Raw genomic sequence first — 9,943 nt, 5'->3', positions numbered from 1 at the left:
AGTAAGTAAGTAAGTAAGTAAGTAGGTAAGTAAATAAGTAAGTAAGTCAGTAAATAAGTAAGTAAGTAAGTAAGTATGTAGGTAAGTAAATAAGTAAGTAAGTAAGTAAGTAAATAAGTAAGTAAGTAAGTAAGTAAGTAAGTAGTAAGTAAGTAAATAAGTAAGAAAGTTAATAAATAAGTAAGTAAGTAAGTAAATAAGTAAGTAAGTAGGTAAGTAAATAAGTAAGTAAGTAAGTAAATAAGAAAGTAAGTAAGTAAGTAAAGTAGTAAGTAAGTAAGTATAGTAATAAATAAGTAAGTAAGTAAGTAAGTAAATAAGTAAGTAATAGTAAATAAGTAAATAAAGTAAGTAAGTAGTAAGTAAGTAAGTAAGTAAGTAAGTAAGTAAGTAAGTAAGTAAAGTAAGTAAGTAAGTAAGTAAATAAGTAAGTAAGTAAGTAAGTAAGTAAGTAAGTAAGTAAGTAAGTAAGTAAGTAAGTAAGTAAATAAGTAAGTAAGTAAGTAAGTAAATAAGTAAGTAAGTAGTAAGTAAGTAAATAAGTAAGTAAGTAAGTAAGTAAATAAGTAAGTAAGTAAGTAAGTAAATAAGTAAGTAAGTAAGTAAGTAAATAAGTAAGTAAGTAAGTAAGTAAATAAGTAAGTAAGTAAGTAAGTAAGTAAGTAGAAGTAAGTAAGTAATAAGTAAGTAAGTAAGTAAATAAGTAAGTAAGTAAGTAAGTAAGTAAGTAAGTAAGTAAGTAAGTAAGTAAGTAAGTAAGTAAGTAAGTAAGTAAGATAAGTCAGTAAGTAAGTAAGTAAGTAAGTAATAAGTAAGTAAGTAAGTAAGTAAAGTAAGTAAGTATACGTAAGTAAGTAAGTAAGTAAGTAAGTAAGTAAGTAGTAAGTAAGTAAGTAAACTAGTAAGTAAGTAAGTAAGTAAGTAAGTAAGTAAGTAAGTAAGTAAGTAAGTAAGTAAGTAAGTAAGTAGGTAAGTAAGTAAGTAAGTAAGTAAGTAAGTAAGTAAGTAAGTAAGTGTGTAAGTAAGTCAGTAAGTAAGTAAGTAAGTAAGTAAGTAAGTAAGTGTGTAAGTAAGTAAGTAAGTAAGTAAGTGAGTGAGTAAGTAAGTAAGTAAGTAAGTAAGTAAGTAAGTAAGTTAGTAAGTAAGTAAGTAAGTAAGTAAGTAAGTAAGTAAGTAAGTGAGTGAGTGAGTAAGTAAGTAAGTAAGTAAGTAAGTAAGTAAGTAAGTAAGTAAGTAAGTAAGTAAGTAAGTAAGTGAGTGAGTGAGTAAGTAAGTAAGTAAGTAAGTAAGTAAGTAAGTTAGTAAGTAAGTAAGTAAGTACACGTATGTACAGAGTTTACACACGTGCACCGTCACCACCATCATCATCATCAACAACATCATCATCATCAACAACAACATCAACATCATCATCGATATCAATAAACGCATTCAGATTAGCTACATTCAATGCTGCAAGGCGGGCGTGCGGGCGGGCGGGCGGGGCGGATGGAGGCTGGCAGGAAACAAGGGGACAGGAACCGCTCCTCTAAATCTATCGAACTCTCCTCCCCGCGAAGTGACAAACGGACAGACGACAAACAGTACACGCCAAAAGAACCGGCGGGAAGTTGACGCCTAATTGCTATTGGCGGGAACGAGGGAAGCACGAGGGCCGGCGCCTATAAGTGTCCGACTTCATTCGAACAGAACAGTGTTGAACGTGCCGCGTACAATTCATATTATAATTATTCGAGATCCTAGTTAGTCCAGTCAGTCATCGTCGCCTCCGCAAACACGAATTTTGTTTTAAAACTTCTTCATTCATAAATAAGGAGATTTTGTCTTTTTACTGCTGCTACTACTGCTTCTGCTGCTATTGGTGGTGGTGGTGGTTGTGGTGACGGCCAAGGGAGATAATAAATAAAATAAGTTTCTTCGAAGTCATTGTCTTGCAACGAGCGCTCCTACCGGAAACTCGAGGATATAAAGTTGAATTTCAGGTTCCTAACAAGACAAAAAGTAAGAATAAACAATATCGTTGTTGTCAGTTTTGTTGTTGTTGCTTTTGAAAGAATTCATTGAGATTGTCGTAAACTTGAATTACCATTTAACTCACTCGATCCTAGAGCTTTTTGCTAAATTTCAAAATTGGAAAATATGTATTTAAAATGAGCTTATACATAGATAATTTTATTCAACTACCATTAACATGTAAAAACTAAAAACATTAGCTTTGATACTACGTCTATAATTTGTCTCAGAAAAATGTAATAAATAGGCATGGGGTAAAAGTAACCCTGGATAAACTACGGATATAGTCGGTGTTAGGGTTGAGTGGGTTAACTGCCGTACTCACTCTGGAAAAAAAAAACACATGAATTTAAAATTGTAAACAGAACACTCGTCCTTCAAATTTCGATCGATCTTGTCTTGGCAAAAACTTTCAAACCTGGGACTTCACCAGTTTTCTGCCCAATATATTTTTTTACTCGCTCAACCCTAACACCGACTATATTATCCGCAGTATACCCCAGAGTACTTTTTTTACCCCATACTTTTTTATTACATTTTTCTGACACAGTAGTATCAAAGCTAATGTTCTTAATTTCTACATGTTCATGGTAGTTGAATAAAACTATCTATGCACATACTCATTTTTAACCCTCTCCTTCCCACCTACGGCAAAATCGTCTCATTTGCTACGACATAATATACGTTTTTCTTATTCAGATTTATTTTGTATATTCCACTGATCTTTGTTTAATTAATAAGAACATAAATTTGTTTTGTAAAGAGATTGTTTGAGTTTTAAAAAGCAGGTTTTTTTTTGCTGGGTAAGCCTGCCATTTTTTGGGAAAATACTGAAAATGATCGGTAAGGAGAGAGTTAATACATTTTTTTTCTTTGAAAAATGGCAAAAATGTCTAGGATTGAGTAAGAAAATACGAGATTTTATTTCCTCCAGATTACGCCATTTCACTGGTTGACTTCCGTAATACGATTACAAAGCTCCATCTTTCTCTAATTTTTTTAATGTGATATTTGTGACCATTTGCCTCAAAGCGGTATTAAGTCGAGTTGGTTGATGTTGAAAATTGAATTTATAGCCAGAAATATCAGATTTGTGTTGAGTTTGTATGTTTTATTGAGGAGAATAGATACCATGTTTTAGGGTGCTAATGCCAACAATTTATATTTTTGACCAGTTTAACATTTCATTCGGCTTCTAGGCTTATGGTTCGTTCCGACATAATACCGTTTTGAGACGATGGGTCACATTTTCTTTTTTTCATTTACATTTTTTTCATTTTTCATCATTTTTCAATTCTCTTTATTTGGGGATTTTTTCCTTTTCATGCGAAATTTAGAAATAGAAAAATAGAGCTTTTTAATTCTCTTTTTGTAATCAACTATCTAGTTAAATGGCGTAATCAGGAGGGGAAAAACTCGTATTAAAATATATGATTTGGCAGAAAACTGGCGAAGTCCCAGGTTTGAGAGTTTTTGCCAAGACGATAGTCATTTAGATCAATCGAGCTTTGAAGGAAGACTGTTCTGTTTAAATTTTTTGATGCATCTTTTTCCTGAGTTTGGCGTTTAACTGTCAATTAATTTTGTGCGGCTTAGTGGTCTTGTGGTAATGACACTCGCTTTCGGATCGGAAGGTCTTAGGTTCGAGCCTCGCTCGGCGCATAGTTAGTTGAGTCCTTGGGAAAAGGCTCTTTAATGACATTCTCTCATCGTACTCAGGTGTAAAATGAGTACCTACCTGGCCGTTAACAGCGTTGTCTCTGCCCGAAAAAGAATTATAATATCGCCTTACAGGCGTCGTGTCTTGTCCTAAATTATTTTTAATGCTGTTGGACAGGGACACTTGTAAAGCGCTTTGAGCACGTTTAGTGGATGTTGCGCAATATAAAAGCTCATTTTAAAGCGCATGTTATTAACTAGCCAAATCTATATTTATATTGTGAATCTCTTTTACCAATCAGATCATAATATTACCAGCACTAAAGATCTTTTACTCGAAAATGAAATTTTAAAAAATCCCAAAACATCCGAAAGTTTTGATCATCATAAGCGACTTTCCATTAAAAAAAAATTAAAATTAAAATTATTTTGTTTTAACATTTCCAAATTCATAATTATTTGTGAATCACGGTCTCAAAACAATGTTACCTCGGGAGGAAATTTAAAAAATGGAGCTTTTAGAATATAGTGCAATATCTACTAAACGTGCTCAAAACGCGTTACAAGGGGTCCCTGACCAACAGCAACATGTAACATGTAGAACAAGACATGACGCCTGTTAGGCGATATTATAATTTTTATTTCCGACAGAGACAATGGTGTTGATGGCCAGGTCAGGTATACACCTGAGTACGGTGATAAAAGAATGTGAGTAATGCGTCGAGCGAGGCTTTAACCCAGAACCTTCCGCATCCGAAAGCGAGTGTCATACCACTAGACAACTCAGCCGTATAAGATCGTGGCCTTCGTAAAGTTATGGCCTTATACTGACCAAAAAATGATGTCAAAATGCCAGTCTTTTTCCACAAAAGAAAACAAATCGTGAGTTGTATTCAATAGTTCCATCAATGGGACCACTTGTTTCCATGAGCTCTACTAACGACAACTCACTAACTAGACGGTGCAGAAACCAAATAATGACGTCAAACTGCCAGTCCTTTTGGATTTCAGTATCAGGCTATAACATAACCATGGCTACGATAAGATCCGCGTAAGATCCTGAATAGTAATGATAGACCTAATCCGTTACTTACAGCCGTTTTCCATTTCTCAATGACGATAGATAGAACAAAGATGACGTTACTCTGGTCTTTGTTATTGTCTTTTTGCCATCTGCGTTTATGAGTATTTCTCACTATACTGTATGTACCAGACTATAAAAGTTCATGGTTACACAGAGTTTTGTGTGTTGGTCCGTTATACTTCCGGATGGCAATGTTGTGAGCTTCATAGCCAAGCGCATACTATCTATATTCAATTTGGTCAGATAACTGGACCTGCGACTATGTGGTCTTGTGGTATGACACTCGTTTTCGGAACGGAAGGTCCTTGCTTCGAGCCTAGCTCGGCGCATAGTTGAGTCCTTGGAAAAGGCTCTTTAATGACATTATCTCACCGTACTCAGGTGTAAAATGAGTACCTGACCGCCAACAGGGTTGTCTCTGTCTAAAAAAGAATTGTAATATCGCCTAACAGGCGTCATGTGTCGTTCTATATATTACGTGTTGCTGTTGGTCAGGGACCCTTTGTAAAGCGCTTTGATTTTGAACACGTTAAGTGGAAATTGATCTTTAGATAGTATGCGCTTGGCTAAGATGCTCACAACATTGTCATCCGGAAGTATAACGGACCAACACACAAAACTATGTGTAACCATGAACATTTATAGTCTGTTCAATACCGTTTAGTGAAAATTACTCATAAATGCGGATGGCAAAAAAAAAAAAAAAATAATAACAAAGACCCGAGTTACGTCAACTTTGAACTATCTATAGATAGTATGTGCTTGGCTAAGAAGCTCATAACATTGCCATCCGGAAGTATAACGGACCAACACACAAAACTGTGTGTATCCATGAACGTTTATAGTGGGGTTAATACCGTTCAGTGAGCATTACTCATAAGCGTGGATGGCAAAAAACATCAACAAAGACCAGAGTGACGTCATCTTCGAACTATCTATAGAAAAGCTCACGTTTTTTGGGGGTTTTTTTCGTCTTTCAAATATCTAATGGTTTAAATGTCCCTCTTCTTGGCAGTCAAAAAAACTTTCAAAATGGAGAGAAATATAAACCACATTATCTCATTCATCGGTAGTATTTCATTCATCCTATTTTGTTGATAAAGGGGAAACCCCAAACGTCCATTCTTATCTGTTTCCGTAATTAAATTGAAACTTACATTCAATTTCACATTGTTATTTATCTCAAATAAACACTGTATATATATATATATATATATATATATATATATATATATATATATATATATATATATATATATATATATATATATTAGATTGTCATAATAGTTGAAACATTATCGGTAAAAATGTGTGTATAAGTAATTTTCGATAGACTAGCGTCCTAACAAAAGGATAGCAAGCAATTGCAATTGTCTGTTTCACGCTATAGACAATTTGCGCTTCATTGCCATCGGAAATATAACGAACCAACACACAAAACTATGTGTAACTAAAACGTTCATAGATAGCATGAAGATGACGTCACTCACGCATTTGTTATTATATTTTGCCATCCGCGTTTGTGAGTACTTCTCACTAAACTGTATCAACAACACTATAAAACTTCATGGTTACACACAGTTTTATGTGTTGGTCCGTTATACTTCCGGATGGCAATGTTATGAGCTTCTTAGCCAAGACGCATATTATCAAAAGTCTGGTTCATCCAGGTTAGTGAGAACTACTCATAAACGCGGATGGCAAAAAAAAAACAATAGCAAAGATCAGATTGACGTCATCTGCATACTATCTATAGAAACCGGGATAAATTCCGGCTATAGATAGTATGCGCTTGGCTAAGAAGCTCATAACATTGCCATCCGGAAGTGTAACGGACCAACACACAAAACTGTGTGTAACCATGAACGCTTAAAGTCGGGTTAATACAGTTCAGTGAGAATTACTCATAAACGCGGATGGCAAAAAAAAACAATAACAAAGACCTGAGTGACGTCATCTTCGAACTATCTATATTGGCCCAATGCTGGCTCAAAACGACTACTTTCATATGGACACTAAGATAAAGCGAGCAAATCTGACTCACGTATGAAGAACAATGACGTTTCGACCTTTGGCCTTTTTCAAGTAAACACAAAATACATATATATTTATATTAAACTGTCATAATAATATAGATAGTTCGAAGATGACATCACTCATGTCTTTGTTATTGGTTTTTTGCCATCCGCGGTTATGAGTAATGATCACTGCATTAACCCGACTATAAACGTTCATGGATATACACAGTTTTGTGTGTTGGTCCGTTAAACTTCCGGATGGCAATGTTGTGAGCTTCTTAGCCAAGCGCATACTATCTATAGATAGTATGCAGATGACGTCACTCAGGCTTTTGTTATGGTTTTTGCCATCCGCGTTTGTGAGTTGTTCTCACTAAACTGTATTAACCAGACTATAAAAGTTCATGGTTACACAGCGTTTGTGTGTTGGTCCGTTATACTTCCGGATGGCAATGTTGTGAACTCCTTGGCCAAGCGCATTCTATCTATTGGCGAAAATTTGTAAATGTGTGTGTGTGTGTGTGTGTGTGTGTGTGTGTGTGTTGTGTGTTTGCAGAAAAAAATTAAAATTTCCAGCATCCAGTTCATCTCGATATATAAAATACCGCTTCGAATCAAACTGTTATAATTTATATTTCTATTTCCTTAACTCGCTGTCGTTTGTATCTATATCTAATGTCATAGCTTGGTGCAATTATGGCCACCCGGAGTAAATCATGACCAACCGGAGTAAATCATGGCCACCAGGAGTAAATCATGGCCACCCGGGGTAATCATGGCCACCGGAGTAAATCATGGCCACATGGAGTAAATCATGGCCACCCGGGGTAAACATGGCTACCCGGGGTAATCATGGCCACCATAGTAAATCATGGCCAATTGGAGTAAATCATGGCCACCTGGGGTAATCATGGCCACCGGAGTAAATAATGGTCACCCGGGGTAATCATGGCCACCCGGGGTAATCATGGCCACCTGGGGTAATCATGGCCACCCGGGGTAATCATGGCCACCTGGGGTAATCATGGCCACCCAGAGTAAATCATGGCCACCCGGAGTAATCATAGCCAATCGGAGTAAATCATGGCCACCGGAGTAAATCATGGCCACCCGGGGTAATCATGGCCACCCGGGGTAAATCATGGCCACCCGGTGTAATCATGGCCACCCGGAGTAAATCATGGCCACCCGGAGTAAATCATGGCCACCCGGGGTAATCATGGGCACCGGAGTAAATCATGGCCACCCGGAGTAATCATAGCCAATTGGAGTAAATCATGGCCACCGGAGTAAATCATGGCCACCCGGGGTAATCATGGCCACCCGGAGTAAATCATGGCCACCCGGGGTAAATCATGGCCACCCGGGGTAATCATGGGCACCGGAGTAAATTATGGCCACCGGAGTAAATCATGGTCACCCGGGGTAAATCATGGCCACCCGGAGTCATCATGGCCATCTGGGGTAATCATAGCCACCGGGGGTGATCATGACCACCCGGGGTAACTTTGGCCATTCGGGGTAATCATGGCCACCAGGAGTGATCATGACCAAGCGGGGTAACTTTGGCCATTCGGGGTAATCATTGCCACCGGGGGTAATCATGGCCACCTGGGGTAATCATGGCCACCCGGCATAATCATGGCCACCTGGGGTAATCATGGCCACCCGGGGTAACTTTGGCCATTTGGGATTGTACTGTTAATGAAAAAGTTCACCTTGTAATTTTTAAACATAATAAATAATAAAATAAAAAAAGATGAATAAAATTCCCTTTATTTATACCGTAGGGGAAATTTGTCTCTAGGGTCTATTCCAAGGTAAGACTGGAAGAATATCTCAGGCGTCAGCCGCAGTCAGCGTCGGCAATTTGAGCGAGGGCGAGGTGAATGGCTCAATGCTATACAGGGCAATGATGGCGGGTGATCGAACTCGGTACCTTTCGGGTACGTAGCAGAGACCGTATCGCCGACCCACGCTGCCCCTTTTATATTCATAAATGTTAACATTTTGTTGGGATCTAAAGGCATATCTAGTTGTAATGGGAAAACTCTCAACTATTCTCCATTAAAGACAATGTTAAAACCTAAACACCACCCCATAATTGCGTTCAGAGAACAGACCTGCTAATGGCTATGGCCATTCATAATTAGCCGTGTAGTGTAGCTCTAACTCCCCCACACTACGGGTATTTTATACCATCGTGATCCGGGACTACTACGCAATATATAAAAATAACGATATCTTAACATCATCTTAGCATCATCGTCATCATCGTCGTCGTCGTCATGATCATCATCATCATCATCATCATAATCATCATCGTCGTCATTATAATCATCATCATCATCATCATCCTGTTGTTGTTGTTGTTGTTGTTGTTGTTCTTCTTCTTCTTCTTCTTCTTCTTCTTCTTCTTCTTCTTCTTCTTCTTCTTCTTCTTCTTCTTCTTGCTATTATTATTATTGTTGTTGTTGTTGTTGTTGTTGTTGTTGTTTTCTTCTTCTTCTTCTTCTTCTTCTTCTTCTTCTTCTTCTTCTTCTTCTTCTTCTTCTTCTTCTTCTTCTTCTTCTTCTTCTTCTTCTTCTTCTTCTTCTTCTTCTTCTTCTTCTTCTTCTTCTTCTTCTTCTTCTTCTTCTTCTTCTTCTTCTTCTTCTTCTTCTTCTTCTTCTTCTTCTTCTTCTTCTTCTTCTTCTTCTTTCTTCTTCTTCTTCTTCTTCTTCTTCTTCTTCTTCTTCTTCTTCTTCTTTTCTTCTTCTTCTTCTTCTTCTTTTCTTCTTCTTCTTCTTCTTCTTCTTCTTCTTCTTCTTCTTCTTCTTCTTCTTCTTCTTCTTCTTCTTCTTCTTCTTCTTCTTCTTCTTCTTCTTCTTCTTCTTCTTCTTCTTCTTCTTCTTCTTCTTCTTCTTCTTCTTCTTCTTCTTCTTCTTCTTCTTCTTCTTCTTCTTCTTCTTCTTCTTCTTCTTCTTCTTCTTCTTCTTCTTCTTCTTCTTCTTCTTCTTTTCTTCTTCTTCTTCTTCTTCTTCTTCTTCTTCTTCTTCTTCTTCTTCTTCTTCTTCTTCTTCTTCTTCTTCTTCTTCTTCTTCTTCTTCTTCTTCTTCTTCTTCTTCTTCTTCTTCTTCTTCTTCTTCTTCTTCTTCTTCTTCTTCTTCTTCTTCTTCTTCTTCTTCTT

At 37.0% G+C, this 9,943-nt stretch overlaps 1 protein-coding gene across 1 annotated transcript in view; it reads left to right on the top strand.

Moving 5' to 3' along the window:
- The first annotated feature begins 1,583 nt into the window (after window positions 1–1,583).
- LOC144978040 (uncharacterized) overlaps window positions 1,584–9,943 on the top strand; it is a 207,112-nt gene continuing 198,752 nt past the window's right edge. The window contains exon 1 of the mRNA XM_078923523.1: window positions 1,584–2,001. The gene's annotated coding sequence lies outside the window, so the exon portion shown is untranslated. The remainder of the gene's footprint in view (window positions 2,002–9,943) is intronic.

This window comes from Berghia stephanieae, chromosome 8 (genome assembly GCF_034508935.2).
Source record: "Berghia stephanieae isolate SIO BIC M18660-M18661 chromosome 8, UCSD_Bste_1.3, whole genome shotgun sequence".
NCBI classification, from domain to species: Eukaryota; Metazoa; Mollusca; class Gastropoda; order Nudibranchia; family Aeolidiidae; genus Berghia; species Berghia stephanieae.
Note: the sequence above shows the minus strand (reverse complement) of the source record. Positions and strands in the feature narration are given on the sequence as shown.